The 26,308-nt window shown below is 41.6% G+C and overlaps 1 long non-coding RNA gene across 1 annotated transcript in view; it reads right to left on the bottom strand.

Moving 5' to 3' along the window:
* Positions 1–3,089: 3,089 nt before the first annotated feature.
* LOC309380770 overlaps positions 3,090–26,308 on the bottom strand; it is a 366,143-nt gene continuing 342,924 nt past the window's right edge. Inside the window, exon 3 of the long non-coding RNA XR_014173127.1 lies at positions 3,090–3,280. This is a non-coding gene — a long non-coding RNA (uncharacterized lncRNA). The remainder of the gene's footprint in view (positions 3,281–26,308) is intronic.

Below are 26,308 nucleotides of genomic sequence, written 5' to 3'. Positions count from 1 at the left end.
TTTTGGGGGGAGAAGGGGTGAGAGAAAAATTCAGAGGACATTAAAAAAGGCACATTCTACTTCTGATAATCTATATCAAGCACAGTAGGCTTGTTCAGCTGTTGAGAGTGGTCCTACCAAATGCCTCTTTTTGAGGTACACATGCTGACGGTCTTTCGGTTCTCCATTAAAAGCCTAAAACAGCTTTGGTCAAAATGACCTAGATCACAGTACTTCGATTATGAAGGGATAGAGTACAGGGACAAATTCATATTTACATGATACTCTCCAGTAGTTCCATTTTCTTAATCATTATCACTCACACAGAATGTAGCACTGGAAAGTTCCACGAAATTGGCTCAGAGACACAGTTACAAAATAGTTATCATCTTCATCAGGTCACCTTGACCATAAGTGTTGAGTGGGTGTCTGAAAGCACTGCGAAGCACTTTCTCATATGCCACAAACGTTTTAATTGCAATACTTAGGCAGGGGCACAAGATCTAATCACACAATTTGCCATTGAAGCGGCTAGCGGGAGAGGCATTAGTTAGATATTCACTTGTCAGACTCTGTCAGGTTTGGAATAGATGCTTAAACAACGACAACATCTTCTTAGCAATGCCAGCTCCACATTTGCAAGAGCTCTTGACATGAGCTCGTCCTACCCCAAAATGCATCTCCTTATAGGAATAATGCTATCAACATATGGAATGACAGGCTGCAGATATATGACATCATATATTACTCTTCTTCTCAGTGTCAAGATAAGCTTTATCATTCTAGTGGCTGGGATTCAGAAAACACTCAGAGTGGGAAGGGCTAAAAGAGACCAAGCAGGAAGTTTGAGGAGAGATGAATAGGTCAAAGTGCTTGATGATATTGTGCAAGAAACATTACTAGTTACACACAGTAGCTGGCACCCAAGATCTGTTCTGAACGCAGAATAACTGCACTATTTTCCTTATGTGAGATGTTCATACAATGGAAGCCTTAAAAGGTAAAGGTAAAGGGACCCCTGACCATTAGGTCCAGTCGTGACCGACTCTGGGGTTGTGGCGCTCATCTTGCTTTATTGGCCGAGGGAGCCAGCGTACAGCTTCCGGGTCATGTGGCCAGCATGACTAAGCCGCTTCTGGCGAACCAGAGCAGCACATGGAAATGCCATTTACCTTCCCGCTGGAGTGGTACCTATTTATCTACTTGCACTTTGACATGCTTTCGAACTGCTAGGTTGGCAGGAGCAGGGACTGAGCAATGGGGATTCGAACTGCTGACCTTCTGATCAGCAAGTCCTAGGCTCTGTGGTTTAACCCACAGTGCCACCTGCATCCCTAATGGAAGCCTTAGACAAAGCCAAATACCCTTTTACACATGCCAATGTAGTATACACAACTTGTTTAGCCTGTTCAGTCTGCATGCAAAACTTGACAGGACTGCAGTCCCTGTTCATGCAGAACTCAACACAAAGTGCCACAACTTCACAAGTGCATTGCCATTCTTTTCTGCATTTTTCACCAATTGTGACAGAATGTACTTGTGTTCCGCAGAAATCTGTCAAAGAAAGAGAAAGAGAAAATGAATGAAAAACTGCAGCAAAGTAGTCTTCCATGCACCAGCTCTAGAATGATCTATGGAATTTTTTCAACTTAAAAGCTAAAACTGAAGGGGACAAAATGTGGGAGCAGAGCCAATACAGAGAACAATAATGAGATCCCGTGCAGAACAGCCATTCATTTATAAATTCAATAACTCCAACATGATTCCATGATCATTTTCACTTATGTTTCCTATTACTCCGTTTCCAGTGCACCAGTCTATGCTCCAAGTTCCATTTATATTTTTAAAAAAGACTATGAATACATATAATTTTCTTACATGGTTTGTTGTGGTTGGGAAATCTGGGGTTTATTTTTAATTCACTAAAAGCATGGAACTCAATCTATGTAGATGTATTCATAATTTAAATTCACACTGAATTTAATGGGCCATATTCGCCAGTAAGTTTGCATTCGATTTCAGCCAAAAGGCCATAATACGCTATGGTAAGGTCTGGAAGAGAAGATGGGGTTAGAATAACCATAAATGCCCTCTGATTGCTCTAAGCACATCCTTTGTATGGGCAAGTAATGGCCCATGAAGAGTAGGTAGGGGTTGATTGGAAAAGATGACTCACACTTCTACTGCAAAGTAACTGCAATGGGAAAAGGCAATATTGGTTGCAATGATTTTGTTTGTTTGTTTGTTAGCTTTTTTACTGGGACCTTGAATTCTTCTAGACTGTCAACTCTTTGGGAGTATGATTCAAACACATGTCATCAAATTCACATTACACAATGAATGGTTACTTGGAGCTCCTGCTTCCCACAAAAATCAGACCATTTGTGATAAGTGATGGGAGAATGCACCGGAGAGTATGAGATAACATTTGTTTGATCCATTAATCAGAATTAATGCTCAATATATAGCATGTACCATCTGAACTCCCCGCAAACAAATCAGGGTGAATGCTCAGTTTCTGGAAGAAAAGATATAGAACTGTTTGGTAGCTCTGAAAACTACCAGCATTTGGATTCTGTCTAGGTCTTTCTGAGGTTCTGATGTGGGAGCAGCGATGTTTGACTGTTTGTTGGGGTGGTGAGCTGTGCCTCTATCTATGATGAACTATAGAGGGGTGAGGAATTTGCATACTTTGCATTTTAATACAGCTGCTTAAATGTGCAGCTAATTTTGATTTTGGTGTTTGCTGCCCTAGGCTGCTTTGTGAGGAAGGGCGGAATAGAAATCTAATGAATAAAATAAGTAACAATTAAATTTTCTCAGTCAGTATGTGAACTGAAACCCAGCTGTCAATCAAAATTTGCATTTGCAATTATTGTTATTTTGGAATTTTGGAATGTAGGCGAAAAGAAGAAATGACATACAACAAGGCATATATGACGCAACAAAACATTTTAAGATGTTTTTAATGTTTGTTTTTGTAAATCACTTTGAGTTCACCTTTTCCTGATAATGGTGATTGTGGCATTCGTACAGAGCCCCCTGTCGTTTCACGGACTATTGACCTGTACACCACTAATCCGCTGCTACCAACCAGGTACCAACCTGGTAAAACACTTAGTCTCAGTCAGGTTCTCAAGTTAACAGTGAAGATTGTAGTTTATTGCAAACACAAATAAACTTTAAATACATTCAAAACGTTGTTACTCTTTACCCTCTTAGTCTTATTTTATCCTGTCTCTAACTCTTTTACCTCCCTTCACACAAGAACCAACTGCACTAACTGTCTCTCTATTTCCAACTAAATTATAATAAGGGAAAGTGCACACAAACATGTGTATACATATGAAAATACAAAATAGCTAAATACTAAAAAAACTAAAAAAACTGCATCATGTTGCTTCCAAAATTGTGTATATTAGGCAAAACAGCATACAAATATGAAGATATTAGGAGAAATGCACACAAAAATTCTTATACATTTTTGTGCAGGTTTTTTCTAAAAGTTGCAAACTGATTCAGAAATAAGAAAAACTAAACTTAAGAGTGGAAAAACAGGGAACTGAGCAAATATCTGTCCATCCCTGTGCTCAAGCTGTGTATTTAAAACAAACTCAAGTATTGCAAAATACTCTGAAAGCCTTCAGAGACATCTTTCCAAACCTGGGTAAGCACTCTGCCCTTGGCAATCTTCACAGCCCAGAGACCTGAGGTGGGCAATAACAATGCATTTATACAACAAATGGCATGCAGTTTGTCTTTCCTGTTTGCAGAGACTTGGATCATTGTACAGTAGGTCTGAATCACAGAATAGGCCTTCTGAGACCATGCCCTTGTAGAAAGGAAACTAAAACAATATACTTTATCTTATACAACTGACTCCTACCGAACAACACTTCTGCTACTTTTAGTGTCAAACTAGACATGATTTTTGTCCTGAGATTGTCCTGGCATGCAAGAGTTTTCCATAAGAAATAGCTGGTGTGTGTGTATGTGTAAGGGACGTGTGTGGCACTGTGGGTTAAACCACAGTGCCTAGGACTTGCCGATCAGAAGGTTGGTGGTTCAAATCCCCGCGACGGGGTGAGCTCCCATTGCTTGGTCCCTGCTCCTGCCAACCTAGCAGTTCGAAAGCACGTCAAAGTGCAAGTAGATAAATAGGTACCGCTCTGGCGGGAAGGTAAACAGCATTTCCGTGTGCTGCTCTGGTTCGCCAGAAGCGGCTTAGTCATGCTAGCTACATGACCCGGAAGCTGTACACCGGCTCCCTCGGCCAATAAAGCGAGATGAGCGCCGCAACCCCAGAGTCGGCCACGACTGGACCTAATGGTCAAGGGTCAGGGTGTATGTGTACGGCAGTTGGTCACTGTGACACAGAGCAGGTGGAACTTGACCCTTTCCCCAGGTGACGTCCCAGTCAGTACTCCCTCCCTATTATCGTCAATGGGAACAAAGCTGTCATTTGTGTCAAAGAGATTTTTCATCCCATTTAAATTGCCAGACATGGGGGAGGGTGGTCTGGTTCCAGGACCATGGCAGGGAAAGTGTAAAAGCCCACTCCCCTCATACCACATTTTATATCTGGTTAGCTGAACTGCACTAGTCATTTCTTAATGAAAAATCTTTCATACTGTGAAAGGTAGATATCCTATCCAGTCTGGCCTATAGGTTGAGTTACTGAAGCACCATGTGATAGTCTTCATAGTAACATGAGACACTATTGGGACCATAATATGTTGACCTCTGTTTACATAAAGTGACATGGCAGGCTGGAAAACAGAGCCCCTGGCATGATTCCTCTGTAGCAAGTTAGAATTACACCCACATGAAATCACGCTAGACTGGAAGACTTTGAAGGTGTTTTAATAATTTATTTTACAAATTTATACACTGCTTCACAACCAGAAACTATCAAAGTAAGGTGCAATAAGACAGAATGTCATAAAATTCAAAAGATACAAACTTTAAAAATGAAACATTTCTAAAAATTCTAAAAGCAATCAAACTATTACTACTGTTATCCAATTAATGTTCCATAAATTGATGAGGTCACATTTCAGGGAAAGCCTTCTTCGACCTGAATATTATGAAGCTGGAAGTTTCTTTAATTTCAGCTGGTAACTGATTCCAGAGGCAGAAGCTGCAATGCTAAAAAAACTGTTTGTGTTTTTAGTACACACTAATCACATTTTGGTGTCCTGTAGTACTCTGGACAGTGTCCCATCTGAGGAACATAGTTGCTGGGCAGGAATATATGAGTGCTAATATGCCAATTTAATGATTTAACCATTTGTGTTTCAAATTTGGTATGTCTAAAATTTTGTAAACAGTTGTGAGACCCAGATGTGGTGAGAAGAGGGCTTATTTTATCTAAATAAATTTTATGGGCAGGTAACTTTGTTGGATGTATTCATAAAGCTGGTCTTGCTCTTTCAGAAGAGCTGTCTCTTTGAAAAGAAAGAAAAGTAGCTGATTTGAAAGTCAGGGCTGAAAAGGAGCTATTACCTTAATCTGAATATAACAGTATGGCCCACATCCCATCTTGAATGCACAGCAGAACGATGCTGTTGCTAGACAATTGAGCCAAGTCTCCTGAACCGTGGGTAGCATCTCCTTGCAGGTGATCCTTCTACCTGCTACAATTTTAGCTGCACCAGATTTTTCATCTCAGCTTGCAGTGATTATATCCCATTTACAAGAACAAGGGGAGAAATCCCCTTCCCGCCATCGCTAATACAGTGTCGTAACAAGATGCAAAATACAGAGGTGAAACAATTGGGACTTCATTTCAAAACAGATCAGCATGTCACAGAGCCCAAGGGGGAGGGAGGAGAAAAAAACTCTGCAAGTTCCCAGCTGGGAAAACTTGTAATTGCAGCCAGCCAGAACATTGATATAGAGATAGCAAAGCCACTAACAAGGGAGAAAGAAAATGTAAGAGATGAATGAAGGAAACATTGTCATATGTAAGACAGGAGCTCCACTTAATATGATAAAATGCTCATCGGCCACTGAAAGTTAAGCTGGCATGAAGGAAATTGATTACTACATGATGCGACTAAAATCTGCGTTCAAAAAATATGAGCGGCGGGTGAGGAGAGGCAAATTTAAGGGGAAGCGTAAACCAACAAAGGGAAACAATTGCCTGAAACTGTAAATCTAGAATTCTACCCTTCAACAACAAAGACAATCAAGACAAATAAGAATATTAGGAGAGCAGCGGAAGAGCAGACAGCGCTGCAGGCGGATATGCATATTGTTCCCAGCATCCAAGCCCTCCCCTCCGTTCAGCTTGTGTGGCATCTGGAAAGCCGCAGTCTGAAAACTAATATATTTTACAGCAGAAAGAGAGATGTGCAGACTCTGAATGTTTGCTGAGGATTTGTTTGTATTGTAAGAGCAGACGTGTATGTTCATGAAGGGTAGAGGCGTAGGATATAGAGTAGAGATTGTGTAATAGGACAAGAGGGCAGACGCTCCAAGCGTCCCTATTTTCCAGGGACAGTCCCAGATTTGCAGAAGCCATTCCGGTTTCTGATTTGATCCCAGAATGTCCCGCTTGTCCTTAGGACATCCCTATTTTCATTGGAGAGATGTTGGAGGGCATGAGAGGGGACACATTTGCAGGGTCCTTAAAAGGTTCCTGCGGCTCTCTAGCATACATGCCCTGTCTCCAAAGCCCATGAAAGCTCATCTTTTTCTGAAATTTGTCCTCCCCTACTCCCAACACACAGAAATGTGCACGATCACCACTCTGAAGGGTGGAGGGCAGTTAGCTATGCCTATCTGTCAGGCAGCAGAAGAACCAACCCCCATGGAAGGTTGCCAGGAATGGATAAGACAAGGTAAAGTCCTTACCATCTGCTTTTTATTCAATATTCACAGAGAGAGGCTTGGGAATGCAGCCTCTTGGAATAATGGCATTGTCCCGAGTGATATAGGAAGCCCAGAGCACTTGTTATTTAGATGTCCCTTTTATGAAGAGGCACGTAGTGAAACCATTGATCCCCTGCTGGTGAGGCTTGCTGATCTCCCAGAAAAGCAAAAATTTGACCTTTTCCTGTTAGGCAAAGATCATAAGACGACTCGGATGGTCGCCAGATTCTGTGTACAGATCTGTAGGTGCAGACCATGCCCTGACCCAAATTAGTTTGTTAGGAAAATCCCCAAACTCGGTTCCATGGATGACTCTGGGTCATCTCTCTGCAGTAGCTTATCTTAAAATTTTAAGTGTCTATATGCTTATCACATTTATAAATTTTAAATTTATTGTTGTACATTGTTTTAAATGTTTGTTTTATAAAAAGTGTGTTTTATAAGCTGGTCTCCGACCGTAATAAATTATCTATCTATCTATCATCTATCTATCTATCTATCTGTCTGTCTATCTATCTATCCATCTATCTATCTTGTCCCAAGTGAATCTACACCCCCTCCATCTCTCCCACTTTCTCTTGAGTCATCACCACAGGTGCTGAAAAGTGGTGCCTTTGAGCTCTTTGCTCTCCTACATTCAAGGCTTGCTGGGTTCTGGGAGGGGGGCCTGGAATGCTTTCTAAAGACACTGAGTCCGTCAGCTATTGACCCCCTGGTGCTTCTTCTTCCTCCTCCTCCTGTCCCATTATTTCCTGGAGAGCCAGTGTGGTGTAGTGGTTAAGAGCGGTGGACTCATAATCTGGTGAACTGGGTTCGCTTCCCCGCTTCTCCACATGCAGCTGCTGGGTGACCTTGGGCCAGTCACACTTCTCTGAAGTCTCTCAGCCCCACTCACCTCACAGAGTGTTTGTTGTGGGGGAGGAAGGGAAAGGAGAATGTTAGCCGCTTTGAGACTCCTTCGGGTAGTGATAATGCAGGATATCAAATCCAAACTCTTCTTCTCTTCCTAGCTTGTCTCCTCATCTGCCTCTGAACTGTGACCTCCCTCAAACCCTATTGTAATTCTGAACTGTTGTCTTCTTCTCTGGAAGGCACAGGCTGGGGAGGCATTCTCCACCATTCCTCCACTGCCCAGTCCCTGACACTATCATGGGTATGCCTCTACTGAATTGAAATAATGAAGCTTTACATGTTGGGGACCAATTTGCAGAAGCTGAACATATTAAGCTGCCTTTGACACATCAATCACTGGCCCATCTAACACAGCATAGTCAATATCAGCCTTTCTCAACCTGTGGGACCCAGATGTTGTTGAACTACAACTCCCATCACCCCTAGCTAGCAAGGCCAGAGCTCAGGGGTGATGGGAGTTGTAGTCCAACAACATCTGGGGACCCACAAGTTGAGAACCGCTGGTCTGTATGGATTGACAGTGGCTCTCCAGCATTTTCAGAGCCTCCCAGGCCTACTTTGAGACAGCAGGGGCTGAGTCCTGAACCTTCTTCAAGCAGAGCATCTGTTGTACGGCCTCTCCCCAAAGCCCTTGTGCCAACCACAGTTCACTAAATAAGGGTATATACACCTCCTCTGAAGTATCTCACATAATCCAGTGTTTGGGAAAGGATCCTGGACTAGGTGAACCATCGTCTGATCCATTACGGCTGCTCATATATTAAAAGCTGAAACACAGTGTGGGTTAACAGCACACATTGACACATAACTCCTCTCATGTTATTGCAGCTGCTTGTTATTATTCTCTTAATTTATGCCTGTGCCGAAGTCATAGAAAAAAAGTGCATATGAAAAGCCATGGATTTTTATTTTGTATTTTTTGTTATACTTTGTTTCCTTTCCTCCAAGGATCAGAATTCAGTCATTCAATACAGCTCTTAGCCTGACCAAAAGGACTGTCGATTTAAATTATTATTGCGTGACCCTCAGAGTTCAGATGTTCAGCTCAGATAAGCAAGAAGCAGGGCTACTGATCCAAACCAAACCAGTTTCTCATCTATCTGAACTTCTGCATTTTTTCTTGCTAACCTGGGTAAAATAACGATGGGAAAGAACCTCTGCTATTTTATTTTATTTTATACTCATATCCAGAATAAGAAGGTGGGGCACTATTTTATTAATATTAACAAGAGGAGATCTGCAACACAATTATAAGCTGTGTGGGAACTGGCTGCGTTGATAACATTCCTGGTTAAGGAGGTGTAGTGGTTGGAGTGGCAAACTAGGAGTTGGGTGTCCGGGGTTCAAATCGCCATTGGGCCATTAAGATCACTGGGTGGCCATGGGCCAGTTAGTGCTTCTCAGCCTAATCACAGGTTGTAATGGGGATTACATGAGGAAGAGAACCATGTATGCCATCTTGATTTTTTTTAAAAAAAAATTTTTTATTGATTTTTCAAACACATAATAAAAGACAAACACATTACAAAACAAAAACATACACAACATTAAACATATACCGACTTCCCCATACCTCCCTTTCGCTGCATCCTTATTCCAAAGTTCTTTAGCAACCCTTTAATCAGTTTATCTATTGATTCCCTTTCATTAAATTTCTTTAGACTTAATAATTACAGCTGTATTTCTCTACTTCTTACCCCTTGACATCTCAACACGCCTCAATTTTACAACAGTTTTTAAGATATAATTTAAACTTCTTCCAGTCCTCTTCCACTGTCTCTTTCCCCTGATCTCGGATTCTGCCGGTCATCTCTGCTAGTCCCATGAAGTCTGTGACCTTTGTCTGCCATTCTTCCAGAGTAGGTAGTTCTTGCATCTTCCAATACTTTGCCAGAAGAATTCTTGCTGCTGTGGTAGCGTACATAAAAAAGGTCCTGTCCTTCTTTGACACCAGTTGGCCAACCATGCCCAGGAGAAAAGCCTCAGGTTTCTTAGGAAAAGTCCATTTAAGGACCTTCTTAATTTCATTATAGATCATTTCCCAAAAGGCTTTAATCTTTAGGCAGGTCCACCAAAGGTGGTAGAAAGTACCTTCAGTCTCATTACATTTCCAACATTTATTATTGTGCAAATGGTATATTTTTGCAAGCTTGACTGGGGTCATGTACCACCTGTAAATCATTTTCATTATGTTCTCTTTTAAGGCATTACATGCCGTGAATTTAACACCGGTGGTCCATAACTGTTCCCAGTCAGCAAACATAATGTCATGATCGATGTCCTGTGCCCATTTAATCATAGCTGATTTCACCGTTTCATCCTGTGTATTCCATTTCAACAGCAAATTGTACATTCTAGACAAGTTCTTAGTATTGGGTTCTAACAGTTCTGTTTCTAACTTTGACCTCTCCTTCTGAAATCCTATTTTCCTGTCCTGCTTAAATGTCTCATTTATCTGACGGTAATGTAACCAGTCTCGAACTTTGAACTTTAGTCTCTCAAAACTCTGAAGTTTAAACTTCTCACCATCTTGTTCTAGGATTTCACAGTATTTTGGCCATTTAGAATCCATATTAAGTTTTTTCACCGCCTTAGCTTCCATTGGTGACAACCACCTGGGAGTTTTACTTTCCAACAAATCTTTATATCGAATCCAAACATTGTATAATGCTTTCCTAAAAATATGGTTTTTGAAGCTTTTATACACCTTTGCCTTGTCATACCATAAATATGCATGCCAACCGAAGTTATTATCATACCCTTCTAAATCCAAAATGTCTGTATCTTCAAGAAGCAGCCAATGTTTCAACCAGCAAAAAGCTGCTGATTCATAATAGAGTCTTAAGTCCGGCAGGGCAAAGCCCCCTCTATCTTTTGCATCAGTTAGGATCTTAAATTTTATTCCATGTATGCCATCTTGAGGTCCTTGGAGAAAAAAATGAGGTGGAAAAGAAAGAAGGAAGGAAGGAAGGAAGGAAGGAAGGAAGGAAGGAAGGAAGGAAGGAAGGAAGGAAGGAAGGAGAAAAACCTGTTCCAGCCCTCAGCTGGCAGCAGCATTCTACCTACTTTCCCCTCATGTCAGTGATGGAAAAACAGGCCCATGGGCCAAATGAGAGCTCCCTGTCTTCTTTGAACCCATGACCCTGGGATTAAGAGTCTCATGCTCTACTAAGAGTCAGTTTATTATTTTTATTATCAATTTTCTGGAAGCAAAAAGAATTACCTATGATTGAAGAATGGAGGATGAAGTTAATGGACTATGCAGAATTAGATAAACTAACAGGAAGGATTCGAAACCTGCGGGACCAGAAATTGATGGAAGACTGGAGTAAATTTACGGACTATTTGAAAAGTATTTGTGAAGATCAGACGACGTTTGTAGGTTTGCAAGAAGTTTTGTGAGGAGTATTATTGGAAGTATTGCAAAAATGGAGAAGGGGAAGGATGATTTGTTAAGAGATGTAAAGGCAATATAAAGTTAAGAAATGCATAAGAAGTGGTTAAAACGGTGAATCATCAGAGGTGCTGATGGAAGTCTAAAAAAGATTGTATAAGTGATAAGTTTTGTGGTACATTTTATAATTTATATGTTAAAATCAATAAAAATTATATATATATATATATATATATATATATATATATATATATATATATATATATATATAAATTATTATCAATTTTCATATTCAACTATATGTCAATGCTAGTCTGCATGTTTGATTTCCCCACTCTGTTTCTCACTTCTCATCTGCACTGCCAAATTGCACTGTTGACAGCAAAACAAACACAAAGGAACCGACAAAACTGACAGTCACCATCATTGTTACTTTTCGGGCACATGAATTTGCTTCCACTGATAACTGTTTATACATGCAACAAGGACTTGGGGAACAGTGAACTGGGTGTGAATGTTAATTTCAAGGAGAAAATTGTAATCAAGGAAATCAAGGAGTGCGAGAATAGAATGAAACTGACAGGACAGACTCATTGAAAAATAAGCATGCGTCAGGGGCAGGGGGAAGACAGTAGGTCTAATTTGGAGAGGGTCAGGTGCACTTCAGTCCCAGGTGATGTCAGTAGGGTTCCAAGGAGGAGGTGATGAAGATGAGAAGCGAAGTCAAGAAAGGAACTTGAGCAATTATTTGTAAATGGATCTCTCAATAAATAAAGCTGGAGGTACATAGAAGGGGAAGAAGGTCAAGCGTTGCCCTCTATTCAAGGATAGACAAAAGCTTTTTTTGCCAGGACAGTCGAAGTAAAGAGAAGAAGAAGAAGAAGAAGAAGAAGAAGAAGAAGAAGAAGAAGAAGAAGAAGAAGAAGAAGAAGTACCCTGCCTATCTAACTTGGTTTCCCCAGCCACCCTGGGTGGCTTTCAACATACTGTATTTTCTGTGTATGGACGAGGCTTTTTGACTCAAAAATCACATCAAAAAACTGGGGTCGTCCAATACATGGATAGTGGCATGGGGGGGGAGGGAAGAAGCAGTGCGCCGCCAGCCATTCGGCTGGTAGGAGCACCGCTTGCCCCAATGCCAGAGTGAGCAGGGAGTGATCTGAGGGTGTTTCCTGCCTGCAGCTGGGGGGGGGGGTGGAGAGAAGCTGTGCGCCACCAGCCAGCTCATTGGTGGGAGCGCAACTTCCCCTGATGATGCTGCGCACGGCAGGTGCTCCCTGGGTCATTTCCAACGTGCGACGGCATTGGGGGAGGTTGTGCTCCTGCCAACTGGATGGCTGGCAGGAGCGCAACTTCCCCTGATGCCGCTGCATGCTGGGAGAACTCCCTGGACTGTTTCCTGCACATGGCGTCATTGGGGATGTGGCGCTCCCACCAACCGAAGGGCTGTCAGGAGCACAACTTCCCCCGATGCCGCTGCATGTGGGAAACGATCTAGGGAATGTTTCCTGCCTGCAGCTGTGTGGGAGGAGAGGCTCATCAACTTTGGGCCATCTCCCTCATTTTCTTAAAATTGAGTCCCCCAAAATGGACTCAATCCTATAGGCATCTTATAGGCGGGAAAGTATGGTATATAAAAAGATAATAAAATATATATTAAAAACTTCCCTATATAGGGCTGCCTTCAGATGTCTTCTAAAGGTTGTACAGTGGTACCTCGGGTTAAGAACATAATTTGTTCTGGAGGTCTGCTCTTAACCTGAAACTGTTCTTAACCTGAGGTACCACTTCAGCTAATGGGGCCTCTGTTCTTAATCCTTTTTGCTTCATCCTGAAGCAAAGTTCTTAACCCGAGGTACTATTTCTTGGTTAGTGGAGTCTGTAACCTGAAGCGCCTGTAACCCGAGGTACTACTGTATACTTACTTATTTCCTTGACAACTGATGGGAGGGCAACATAAACAAAAAAATTAGCGTAAATTTATCCCAACATACACATTTTTGCAAAGCAATTTTCACTATTATATTCATGCATAGTCACACTTTATCCCAATATATACATTTTGTGTGTACTCCTTGGCTGGAGTACTGTACTGAAAAAATCAGAGAAGAATCTGGGGTGGTTCTTTCGTTGATGCATTGTTTTGGAAATTGTGAATTTTGTAAATGTGAACTGATCTGAATTTCTCCCCGATGATTGTGGAGCTGTGGAGCTGAATGAAGAAGCAGGAGCTGAGCAGGCTTTTATATTCCCAGACATGTCCTTGATGTTGGTACACCAAAAGCTTAACCTCTCTCCTGCTGGTATGGGTGCAAATCGCTAGTACCAATATGATATTTTCTCCTATCACTAATTGCAGCAAAGTTGTGGTTTTGAGCTATGTCCTGTTTTGGAAAAAGAGAGCAACAGATCCCTGACTGGTTTGATGCCAGCAGTAAGGACATATTATCATTGTCTTCCATTGTCTCCCGAGACAGACAGATGCCAACAACAACAGATTATTTTCTTTGAGATTGCTGTTGAGACAGGAAAGCTTAAACCACAATTCCAAGAGCACTGTGGTCCTTATTAAGAACATAAGAAGAGAGTGCTAGATCAGGCCAACGGCCCATTGCATCCAATGTCCTGTGTTTCCAGTGGCCCGTGGGACACCCACAAGCAGCACCAAGCACAAGAGCACTCTCCCCTTCTGTCGTTTCCAGCAACTGGTATTCAGAAGCATTGTTGCTTTGAGGTACAGCAAATCCATAATGGCTAATAATTATTTATAGCCTATCTTAAAAAGCATAGACATCACCTTGCCAACAAAGGTCCATATAGTTAAAGCTATGGTTTCCCCAGTAGTGATGTATGGAAGTGAGAGCTGGACCATAAAGAAGGCTGATCACCGAAGAATTGATGCATTTGAATTATGGTGATGGAGGAGACTCTTGAGAGTCCCGTGGACTGCAAGAAGATCAAACCTCTCCATTCTGAAGGAAATCAGCCCTGAGTGCTCACTGGAAGGACAGATCCTGAAGCTGAGGCTCCAATACTTTGGCCACCTCAGGAGAAGAGAAGACTCCCTGGGAAAGACCCTGATGTTGGGAAAGATGGAGGGCACAAGGAGAAGGGGATGACACAGGACGAGATGGTTGGACAGTGTTCTCGAAGCTACCAGCATGAGTTTGACCATACTGTGGGAGGCAGTGGAAGACAGGAGTGCCTGGCGTGCTCTGGTCCATGGGGTCACGAAGAGTCAGACACGACAACAACAACTGGCATAGGTCAGAGATTCTTAATCTCAGGGCCATGGGTTCAAGCCCCACATTGGGCAAACGATTCCTACATTGCAGGGCATTGAACTAGATGACCCTCGTGGTCCCTTCCAACTCTACAGTTCTGTGAACTAGAATTAATTTGTCTAATCCTCTTTTGAAGCCATCCAGGTTGGTGGACATCACTGTCATCACCTGTGGGTGTGAATTCCATAGTTTAATTACACACTGGATGTCCATGAGAGAGAATGGGAGAATAAAATTTCTCCACCCACTTTCTCTATGCCCCGCACAGTTTAAATTTGGGTTCTAGCTCTCTACCATTAAATCAACTAAAACCCTTATATTGCCAGTACTGCGTTTATTGTCGTGTGTAATTAGGCCATAACTGTGTCCAGGGATGCCCATGTTTCGAACATTTCACAAGGATCGCTGCTTTGCTTGGTAGCCAAATAAAGCTTTCTAAGGATGTCTTAAGACTGTATAAAATAGATGTCCAGGCAAATGGACAAATGTTTTGCTTCGTTGCCTTTGTGTCCAAAGGAGACTACAGCCAAGAAAGCAAAACAGTCCTGTTTTCGTTTTCTCTTCTTAAATATCAAATCAGAAAATCTCCATCCTCTTGGGTAAAGTTTGAGACTCGATAAGTGTGAAGTTATTTCTTGTATGTGTTGCCAGTTCCTTAAGCACTGCCCAAGCAAATGCATTTTTTTTGCTTTATATGATACAGATGTTAGGTTTATGACACAGATGTGCTACACTCGTCCAGCACAAGAATGAAAGCATTTGGAGACTTTGTTTTGTGCCAGCTGCAGGGCAATATCCACGATAACAGGGATGTTGCTTTGCCAATCTGTCGGAAATGTAAACCGGAGAGCTTCTTGTGTGCCTTTCCATGTTAGGGACAAAATTGCTGCAGTTGGCATGGAGCTTCTAACCATAATTGAATCAAGGTAACCGGTGCCATGCCTCCATTCATAACTGGTTTTAAGATAAGAAAACATTCCTGTCTTTGCACTCCATTAAAAACACATTGCATTCTGTAATACTAGATACTAAACTAGCTGAGCAAGACCCAGTTGAGACTGAGGTTTGGGGGGGGGGGCAAGGGAGCATTTTTCTCAAAGAGCAGTTCATATAGAGGTTTGTACTTCTTTCATTTTATTTTATGTGAGGGGCAGCAGAGTGTTTGTCTGCAAAGGCAGGGCTCGGCGGCAGACAAGGAACCTGTTGTCGTGTCCCTGGGTGCACTGCTTGTGGCTATTTGCAAGGAAACCCTACCAGCTCTCAATAATGTGAAAATCTTCTTGCGAGGAGTTGTGCCACAGCAAAGTCACTCAGTCAGAGAAATTCAATTTGCCTACTGTAAAGTATGTTTTGTCTGTCACAGCAAACTCTAATTCAATTCAGAATTGCTTTCTGGATTCAACCAAGTCAACCAAGGAAGGATGTCCAGCATCTGACACAGAGTTGAAGGTCCCAAGTTAAAGGAAAAGAGGCCTTTTCAAGTGTTGCTATTATTTTATCTGGAGACTCACAAAGGCTGTATTGGTAGGGAAGAGAGATAGGAGAGAAAATTGGTTCAGTCCCTGCCTAATTTCCTCTTCTTGAAATGGTACACAAACAAAAACTAAGTTAACCTTCAAAATTCATGTTTCTCTGGATTTTTCAGTGCAATTTTCCAACCGTGCATATATATAAATGCAAGAAAGTGCATCAAAATGAAAGGTAAGACAAACTCCTGCCCTGTTAAATTTCAGGCTCATTGCAGAAACTTTTCCTTAATTGAGGAAGCATTTTAAGTCAGTTTTTCTGATTTTATGGTTAATTATAACTGATTTTCTTTTTGGTATTGTCTTTATAACCTTGCTCTAGACCTTTTAGAAAATACAGTCTTGAACAATACAGATATTGTTGAGAAAATAGGAGTCAAAAATTAATTAAACTAAGGAAGGTTTCTTGCACAATTGTGTATAGGAGATAAAGCTGCATAGAAACTAATGTGTATATTAGCAGAAATACACACCAGAATGCTGGTGAATTTTCATGATGACTTTTTTTAAAAAAAATGCAAACTGATGTGGAAATGTGAGCTGAACTTAAAATTGGAAAAATGATAAAGTAAGAGAAACCAATTTGTTAAATTTTCCCAATCTTAGTACTTTTCTATGGTTTCTCTATTTTAAACCATGTTTAAACCATGTTTTGTTGTGGCTGCATGTGTTAAGAATGCTTAAGAGAGCCAGTGTGGTATAGTGGTTAAGAGCAGTGGACTCGTAATCTGGTGAACCGGGTTCACGTCCCCACTCCTCCACATGCAGCTGCTGGGTGACCTTGGGCTAGTCACACTTCTCTGAAGTCTCCCAGCCTCACACAGAGTGTTTGTTGAGGGGGAGGAAGGGAAAGGAGAAAGTTAGCCGCTTTGAGACTCCTTAGGGTAGTGATAAAGCGGGATATCAAATCCAAACTCCTCCTCCTCCTCCCCTTCTTCTTCTTCTTCTTCTTCTTCTTCTTCTTCATCTTCATCTTCATCTTCTTCATCTTCAGGAACCAGATCAGATGCAATCATATTTTAGGCCTGGAGCATGACACCTTTTTCTCCCTGTGGGACAGCACTTTACAGATGAAAGTTGCAGATGAAAGTTAGCTAAACAGGACTACACCCTGAGCCCATCTATTTAGCTGGGCTCTTAAGAACTGTTTGGCAGATATTTGAAACATGATCATTCTGGCCTTTGAAACTCATCTCTGTAGTAGGAAAAAGAAGCTGCTCAGCGAACACGATGCCAACTTCCTGACAGGTGGGTCATTGTTGTTTAAGAGGAGGGAGATGGGGAGGCAAAGGAACCCAACTGGCTCTGTCAGTCTGTTTGTACCATGACGACTTGTCTGTCACCTTGCGCCTCTGCCTTCTGGTAAGCAACAATGACCCACCTGCCAGGAAGCTACCACAGTGACTCTTCCTCATCTGCTTCTGATGGCTGAACTGCTTCTGATAGGAAATAATTTGTGTTGGAGGGAATTCTTGTTTGACTTGGGTGCTTTCACATGAGGCACTTGAACCTCTCTCTGGTGAACAAAACAATTAAATGCATTGCACTGAGCTGACCTTTTTCCATCCCACCCAAAATCTGGCTGAAAAATGTGTCCAACCCTCCTGATAAACATATTCTGACTGGCATACGAAACCATAAGCCTTTATGAAAATTGCAAGCCACTCACTTTGGACTAGGCTTGGACTATGATATGTGTGATTTCTCCTCCCACCACACCCACTCCTCCAACTTTCCAGGACCACTCTGGGGGTTATGTGCTCATACAAAAAGCCACAGTATGAAGGGGGGGTGTTAAAAATCCCCAGGGCACATCCATACACACAACCTTTTCAACCCAGGCCATTTTTATGATCTCACAATGCTATTAGATAGATAGATGTTGTTGTCATTGTAAAAATTTTGCTTCCTTGGTGTAGAGATTCTTCTTAGATGAACAAAGCCATTTTGACATTCTCTTTAGAATTTGAATGAATATACATATACTTCCCCCACTGCTCTGTGGGGGAAAAATTGCAGACTTGTACCTAGCATTCTACCCCATTAGATTTGCATGAGGTCAAACAAAGTGCTTCAAACATCTCAAGGGAATCCTAAAACCATGCCTTATGGTTATTTTGCTCAGAACTGTATGCATTAACACACTTCTTGCTCCAAAACATTCCCTGTAACTTTCCTAGTCATTACCCTTTTTAACTTTACTTCCAAATGTATAGTCCCCAACTGTTTAGATGAATGTCTTGATATATTTTAATGCATTTAAACATTTTATGCTGTAACATTTGAGAAAGGTCAACTCATATCAAGGCCATGGTTGTTATTTTTCTCCTTTGGATTCTTACATTATTTATTTTTATTATTGCTTTGTGGTTTTCATTTTCTTTCTCAGTTTCATACTGGCTTTGGGGGATGGAGTGGAGAGTCTTTTATGCAATAAGCAGACTCCTTCTTTTTCTTTTATAAAGTCCCTCAGCTGCATGATTTTCTTTCCATAGTAGAAATAACCTCTGCAGAATAACCACTAGTGAAAATGCCTCATAATTTCTAAGGAGACAAATGGTGAATGTTCAATATGACTGAGCTGTGATTGTCTTTATAAGTTTGAATGCTGTACTAATGTTACAATGAATGATATAAAATGTTCTGAATGGCAGAATTTCATCATTGTTGAAAAAAAAATGAACTGCACGGAAGGGATATAAAACTTTCACTCTTCCAAGGATGGAGAAAAAAACACCATTCAATCAGTGGTCCATTCAAGGAAAAATGGTTTCAACCCCCAAAGGTGGATGTGAATGCAAATTTGTTTAAAAAAAATAATAATAATTTGTGGCTTGTTATTCTCATGCCTTCCTTTCTAATTTAAGAGGAATTCAAACCATTTTTCATACTGAGAGCACAGAGACCTGTTTCTGGATAATGTTGGAACTGCAAATAATGGAACGAGTAGAAGAATATGCTCTGTTTTCTCTAATGTGTTTGAACTGGACTCCAAACAAAACAAAACAAAAAGTTACTGTTCTTCAACAACCACTTCATCGGAACAACAAATTGCACCTTGAGAGCAGTAATCCAGTTTTCTGATAAATCCAAGAAGTCTTTTCTTTTTACTAAACAACATTTTCTGTTACTCGCAGTATAGAACAGCCTTCCCCAGCATGGTACTCTTGAGATATATTGGACTCCACCTCCCATCAGTCCCAGGAAGTATGACCAATGCTCATGGATTTTGGAAGTTGTAGTGGAATAACACCTGGAAGGTCCCAGAAAATCTTATGTACAGTCAAAGACTTTGTGTTTGCCTCTCTGTGATCTACAGAGCATAAGAGAACATTTATTATTCCTTCCCCAAGTCTGAAGGTAGGGGAAGAGTCATGTCTCAGTAGTACAGTGCATGTGTTGGAGGTAGAAGGTCCTACATTCAATAATTGCAATATCCAGTTAAGGTACTAAGGCTGAGGAGAATCCCAGGGGCTCATATCTTTGAGAGCTGCTTCTGTTAGTTACAGTAGACAACACTAGGCAAGATGAACCAACAATGTGGTCTCATATATGCTGACTTGCATTAGAAGTGTCCAGTTCACTCATTACTGATGAAACCCCAGACTAGCTTGAATGCAACAGTGCTGCATAAGGAATAGAAAACACATGTGGAAATGGCAATAGCCCTTTTGGGGTGTTTTAATTCCCCACACAAGTGTAGGGCCAAGCACACAGCTCCATCCCTCACCACCTTCCCTTCTTCATGTGCCTCCTCCATGACAGGGCCGGAGAGTGGCAACATGAGAACAGGTGTTTTCTGTGTTGGCTCCCTGCTTGTGGGATGCTCTCCCCAGGAAGTAAAAAAATTTTTAAAAATTGCTTGCTTATAAACTCTTCAATGGTCAGATTCACCATCCAGAAAGGTCATCAAGAATGGCTGTTAAGAGCCATGCAGTTTGAGGTGGAGCAACCAGCTCAAATTTCTTTACGCATTCAGTTTCACAGGTAGACTGAAAGTGAACAAAGGCTTGGTTACCTATTCCTCTCCCAAGTTGAGGGGAAGTGGACATAGCTAAGGCTGGCTGGACAGCTTACTCTTTGGTATTAACCCCTTCATGCACTAAGCATGTTGGTTATATGAAGCTGGTTATCCCACATAGTTTGTGTACCTGTGACCCCCAATAGTTGCACTAGACAAATTAATAAATGTACACTCTTTCATACAAAACTAATTCACACAAGTGTAAAGACACAAGCTGTCTCTGCACTTGTACAAGTTGAAATAATGTCCACTTATGGAGTTAGGGACACAGTTAACACAGACTGTGCACTCATTGAAAGTTGCATGCCTATGGCTGTACAACCCATCTATTTGTGTACAGAGGTACACAGATGCTACATGCATTGAGTGTAACATGTGAACACCCCAAACACTTGTACATGTGTAGAGACAGTATGTATCTGTGCTCAGCGCAACATGCAAACAAACCAAAACAGGAGCCTAAATCCTCTGTTACTCCCCACCCCTACAAACTGGTAAAATGACATGCCTAGTATTTTGCCTCAGAATAAAGGTCACCTGCCCAATGGCCCTTTTATACCAGAAGATATCAAATCCTGTTGTCAGTGGCTCAGTGCTGACTCCCACATAGGAAGTTTTGTGACAGAGAACAAATGAAAAAAAAAATAGGAGAGAAGGAAGGGGGGGACCCTAAGTGTGATAGACAAAGCACTAAGTACTCCTACAGGTGTCTAGGTATTATCACCCTTCACACAGAAAGCGGATTTCCTTCGTGGTGGGGATTCTCATTTTCATCCAATTGCCCTATATTGTTTGATGCTAGTAAATGCACTGAAAGGTAGGCTATTTTGGATGCTCTTAGAAGGCAAATCCCAGCGGGCAGATTCTACATCATTTGGATTAGTCAGTATGGTTTAATGGCACAAATTTTCAGCTGTTACCTTGGAAAAGGAAAAAAAGAAAGAAAGAAAAGAAGAAGCACTTTTATATGTGGAAAAATGGTGCTAATATTATCTGGCAGATGTTACCTAAATGTATCCCTGCTTCAAAATGTTGCATGATCATAGCTACTCCATAATGGTAAATAATCATTTCAATGTGTGCATGCTAACAAGCTATGTGTCGTGTTTCCACCCTAATGTATAGTATTCGCTACTCGTTTGGTGATGATGATGCTTCGTTTTAATGGTTAGTGATAGCATCATTAGGTATTTTGTGTGTACAGTGAAATCTTGCTTTTAATCATTTAGCAATTATTTTGCTGGTTTCAGCTTCCATAAGTAGAGTAAATTGAGGCTTTTTTAAAAACGCTGCATCAGTTTTGTTATGATCAAACAGTGTACAACACAAGGCATGATCCTGCCATCTGCTTTTGTGGATCTCTCCCCATTAAAATGGTCTGATATTGTGGCTCAGAGCTTTTGCTCGGAAGCAACTACAAAAGAGAGCGGAACTGGGAATCAGAGAGGGAATAGAGAGCATTAAAATATATTTAGAAAGAAAGTAAAGAGACATTTTGACTGGGTAAGCTTCTGTTGGAAAACCAAGCTTTTTGAGATAATTATAAATTTGCCATGCAGAACAGCAGAGCTAGGCCCCTAGGAATTGGCTCCTATGTAATCCAGAATGCAGCTGCCAGACTGGTGACTGGGAACAGCTGCTGGGACCATATAACACTGGTCCTAAAGGATCTACATTGGCTCCCAGTACATTTCCAAGCACAATGCAAAGTGCTGACTCTGACCTTTAAAGTCCTAAACACCTTTGGCCCTGCATACCTGAAGAAGCGTCTCCACCTCTGTCATTCAGCCCGGACACTGAGATCCAACTCTGAGGGCCTTCTGACAGTTCCCTCACTTCAAGAAGGCCTTCTCAGTAGTTGTCAAGGAAATAAACAACTATCTAACTTTTAGAAGACAACTGAATGCAGCCTTGTATAGGGAAGTTTCTTATGTTTGATGTCTTACTGTGTTTTAATTGTTGGAGGTCACCCAGAGTGGCTGGAGTAACCCAGTCAGATGGGTGGCATATAAATATTATATTATTATTATTATTATTATTATTATTATTATTATTATTATTACTTCATCAATTTCTAGCCAACAACAGGAAAAGGCTACAACATGATTTCTAAGTATCTTTCGGAGTCTTTGCTGATGGAGTTGAGTGAAGCTAGAAGCAGGGGCGTTCTGAGGCCAGGGGGCGGTCCTCCATGGGTGCCATCCCAAAGGAGTTGTGACAAAATGCCAACCCCCAATCAGCAGCACCTCCCAGGGCATGCACCATGCCCCCGGGTGGCATGCCAAGTCCCCTGGGATGCGCACCACACTCCCAGGATGTGCACAACGCCCCGTGCGGGCAGCGTGCCATGCCCCCTCAGACATGCGCCGCTCCAGGTACTGGAGCAGGTTGCTCTGGCTCTGGCTAGAAGGGACTTGAAACAGGTTTCTGTTTCAAGAAACCTGAGAGCCAGTGTGGTGTAGACTCGTAATCTGGGGAACCGGGTTGGCGTCTCCGGTCCTCTACATGCAGCTGCTGGGTGACCTTGGGTTAGTCACACTTCTTTGAAGTCTCGCAGTCTCACTCACCTCACAGAGTGTTTGTTGTGGGGGAGGAAGGGAAAGGAGAATGTTAGCCGCTTTGAGACTCCTTCGGGTAGTGATAAAGCGGGATATCAAATCCAAACTCTTCTTCTCTTCTTCTTTCTGAACATGTGGTTGCAAATGGCCATGTTCTGGGAAGGGCGATTTGAATTAGAGTGTAGAGTGCATTGCAGGGTAAGGGTGTTAATCCCACTGATCCCCTCCTTGATCCTGCTATTTAACGAATTTAAAAAAAGTAAGGTCAGATAGGTCCTAAGGAGGGAACGGTTTTGAACAAACAATGGAGCAGCAAAAAGGTCAACCCTCATTCTCTACACAATGATCTTGATTCACTCCCCCCCCCTCACCCAAGTTGTGAAACAGCTCATTGCAAGTACTTGATTCAAAAACAGAAGACATAAAGTTGGATCTTATGACTTTTTGAAAGTCCAAGTACACAGATCTCCACTATCAGCCCATCTCTACAGTAAGCTAGCAGTTAGTGTACCTTATCTAAATCACTATTATATGCTTGTATTGATATTGGGATCCCAAAAAGTAGCTGGGATGACACTTTAGCTTGAAAAATCTGAATGGAAGCAGGTATAAATTGGTTACCTGAATTCTTGTTATTTATAACCCTTTCTTTTGTGATGAACACTCATTGTAGGCTTTCATTTGTACTGTGTCAAGTGTGTCTCGCAGAAACTGGATGCCTGTTTGTACTTTTTTCCATTAGAAACCACTTTGAGGTAAGAGCTTGCGCACTCAGTGTGAGTACATATCACATATAAATAAAATGGCATTTGCTTTGGCATTTCTTTTCTTTTCTGTAGCCCTCTGAAGAGGAAGTGCAATTCTTTCAATCTCTGGCATTCTTCAGGCACATACTGAAATAGTGAGCCATTCTAAAGGTGAATCATACGTAGGTGGTTATGTTGCTAGCAACGTCTTGGCAACTTTAAAAGTTCAAACATTTTAGTCCTCTGTTTCAAGAAAATGTGAAGCAATTTGCCAAATGAGCCAAATGAGCCTTAGCACAAATAACTCCTCACATAATCTGATTTATGACAGATATGGGGAACCTGCAACTCTCTAGATGTTGTTGGATTCCCATCAATCTCATACAGCATGGACAATGGTCAGGGATGTTCAGCAACATCTGGAGGGCCAGAGCTGCCTATCACCTGATTTACTTTGAAATTTTAATTTAGGAATCATTGTTGTTTAGTCATTTAATTATGTCTGACTCTTTGTGACCCCATAGACCAGAGCATGCCAGGCACTCCTGTCTTCCAATGCTTCCCACAGTTTGGTCAAACTTATGTTAGCAGCTTCAAGAACACTGTCCAACCATCTCGTCCTCTGTCATCCCCTTCTCCTTGTGCCCTCAATCTTTCCCATCATCAGGGTCTTTTCCAGGGAGTCTTCTCTTCTCATGAGGTAGCCAAAATTTGGAGCCTCAGCTTCAGGATCTGTCCTTCCAGTGAGCACTCAGGGCTGATTTCCTTAAGAATGGATAGGTTTGATCTTCTTGTAGTCCATGGGGCTCTGAAGAGTCTCTGCCAACACCATAATTAAAGCATCAATTCTTCGGTGATCAGCCTTCTTTATGATCCAGCTCTCACTTCCATACATCACTAGGAATGATACACACCCTCAAAATAGCTTTATGCAGTGCTATTTCTCTAGAAAAAGAGGTGCTGGAACTCACCACGAACACCTCCCTTTGTAATGGAAATGGCACCCATCTGAGAGGTGGTGGAACTGAGTTCCTGTGAGTTCCTGTTGGAAAAAAAGCTCTGGCTTTATGGGCTTACACTTTAATTTTATAGATGAGGGACTGAGAAACAGTAAATTTATCCAAGCCTATCAATTCATGTATTGTGAAAGTGGGACAGAAAGCAAAGGCTCTGTCCCATTCTAAGAACCAAAGCAGACCAACAGAAGACTGATATGACGTATTTGTTGCTACATTCAGGGTTTTATTTCAACTCAGTCCCAGCACCTCTCAGGGGGGCGCCATTGCCATTCTAAGAGGGAGGTGTTCATGGTGAACCTCCTTCTAGAAAAATAGCACTTTCCACACTGCTCCACCAGAGACTGCAAGTGATTTCAAATGTTTGGGTCTTCTTGAATGCAATATGTTCTGTATTCATACACAACAAGCATGTCAGAAAGGGGGATCTAAGCTACCTTTTCTATACCATGCCAGTTTTGCATGTATAAAATATAACCTCATGTGGATGGTTAAGCAGTCAAGTATTTGATGCTCCCCCCCCCCAGCACCTGAGTTTCTGCTCATCTGTTTTATATCACCCTGTTTCAACTGAACCTAAATGCATTTTTAAGAACTAAAACTAGTTTCTCAGGAAGCCAAGCAGTTTACCGACTTCCAGGTTTTATTCTATGTACAAGAGGAAAGATACACAGCCCCATATAAAGTCTTTATGTTCGCGCAGAGCTTGCCAGGGAAGAAGGCATAACTTTAACAGAACCTAGCCAAGAGAGAAATCAACTTTAGCTGCTGTGAGATCCGCAGTTCGATACATGGTGGCCTGCTTCCTGTTTCTGGTGTGCATCAGGAGCAGATGACACCACCATGCCAAGTCTTGACATGTTTCCCGTAGCTTTCTACACACATACAAAAAGTCATTTGTCTTCTCTCTACATAAGAAGTAATCTCTCACGGCTCATCATAGTTTCTTGCTTCAGAATAGAATATTCTTATTGCACCAAGAACAATACTGGATTCATACATAAACACTGTATTGTAGTTTTGCTTCATTCTCCTAGACTAAGCGCTAGCTTTCCGTTGGGATATTCTTTTAAAGAAATCAGCCACCCTAGCAATACTTTTTGTATTTAGGATGGCATTTGATAGACAGATTAGTTAGCCCAATATTGTATTGCCTTTACAAGACATTTCTCCCCATTGCTCATTTTTCCAATAGTAAGTTCAGTTTTTCACATTTTTTCCACACTTCCTAATCATTACGCAATTTCTTAAACAGTTCTTGTGAAATTTCATCAGCGCTTTAGTGCAATTTTCGCCTGATATGCACATATAAAAGAAAACAATTTTGCTCAATATAAAGCATGTTTGTATGTTGTTTTGTGTGCTATGCATGCATTTTATGCACACTCTACCCCAGTATATGCATTTTTCTGCACATTCCTTTACTGGAGAGCTGCACTGCAAAATTCTCAGTGGTTAAATTTTGAAAGGTAATTGTGCTTCCATTTGTGCATTGTTTTGTAAAATGTGAATTAGGAGGGTTCTTCTATCCCTGTTCACCATCTCGGACCCCTTTTGGACAGAGATGACTTGGTTGCTGCACTCCATGCTCTGGTAACTTCCAGATTAGATTATTGCATGGGGCTGCCCTTGAAGACAACTCAGAAACTTCAACTTCTTGAAGTGGGCTTCTTAGTAGATCCATTGTCTTCAGAAGTTCAAGGGTTGGTGGCCTAAGATGTGGAATTCCCTCTTGACAGAGGTGCATCTGCTACCTCATTGCAGTGCTTTTGTAATATGCTGAAAGAACACTTCTGGCTTTCGACACCTGCGACGTATATTTAGGATCCACCTTATTCTTCTGATTGTAAATTGTGTCCCTTGATTTCAGTCTTGGATTGTTGTAACCTATCCTGGGATCCAACATTGAGAGGGGAGGGATAAAAAAACCAATTGTTGTTGTCACTGATGCTCTCTCAAGGCAGATTTCTACAACTCAGCAACAGTGTAGTAT

Source organism: Podarcis melisellensis, assembly GCF_964234715.1.
Source record: "Podarcis melisellensis genome assembly, chromosome: 11".
Lineage (NCBI taxonomy): Eukaryota > Metazoa > Chordata > Lepidosauria > Squamata > Lacertidae > Podarcis > Podarcis melisellensis.
This window is presented reverse-complemented; position numbering and strand designations above follow the sequence as displayed.